Below are 970 nucleotides of genomic sequence, written 5' to 3'. Positions count from 1 at the left end.
CGAGCTTTCTCCCACCTGGGGAGAATGTTGAGGACATCAGTTAGAGATTTCGTCATGTGTATCGTCGACGTAGTCGTCGATCGACGGCTACGATTTAGAGTCTATACTTTTGATGTATTTTCTGTTTTATGTGCATTTAAGTTTTCCCATTTTACCCCTACGGGGAATTGAGTCTATGTTGTAGCCCGAGAGCACTTTAGACTTTTTTGTTTTCTTTCATTTGGGCCTATTTATATGAGGCCTCTTGCATTGTAATGGATAATGATTATTGATATGAAAAATTCAGTTTTTTTCTCATGATCTCTTTGTGAGTTCTAGAGAGAGTGGTGAAGCCTAGGAGAGCTCAAATGAAGTACCCAATAGCCCCTGCGGGTGACCTCTTTGATTTCCTACATCTCTTTCTTCTTCTCTCCCACTTTTCCACCACCTGAGCTTCCACTTCTTCCTCCCTACCCAACGATCCACCACCACCTCCCCATCTTGCGTCAAAACCACCACCAAACCTCATCTCCGCCCGCTGGCCCAAGGCCTCTCTCCCTCTACCCGAGCCAATTTTCCCCTTCCCCTCATGCCGCCGGCCCACTCCACAATCTCAATCATTGTGATGATTTCCCTTATCATAGTTGCTTTCCTAAATTAAGCCAAGCAAAGAGGGAATGAATTCTAATTATTTGAAATTCAAAATTCAAATTCAAATACATAGATCTAGCCGCCCCCTCTCTCCACCTCCTCCAACCCAAGACCCCACCCGCCTATCCTCTTCCTCTTGGTCATCCCTCCCAAGTGGCGGCTCCCCCACCACAACACCACACCGACACACCAAGCCTTCCATTATAATGTATGGTGGATCCAGAAGTTAATCATAGGCTTATTCTCAATTCTCGAGGGGAGATTGACATCATCTAATCACCATTCTTTGACCTCGGATTTGGATCCGAAAGCACCGTCAATGAATACGTTGATCATATCC

This window comes from Dendrobium catenatum, unplaced genomic scaffold (genome assembly GCF_001605985.2).
Source record: "Dendrobium catenatum unplaced genomic scaffold, ASM160598v2 fragScaff_scaffold_716, whole genome shotgun sequence".
Classification (NCBI taxonomy): Eukaryota; Viridiplantae; Streptophyta; class Magnoliopsida; order Asparagales; family Orchidaceae; genus Dendrobium; species Dendrobium catenatum.
The sequence above is the reverse complement of the archived record's forward strand: the minus strand, read 5'-3'. Positions refer to the sequence as shown.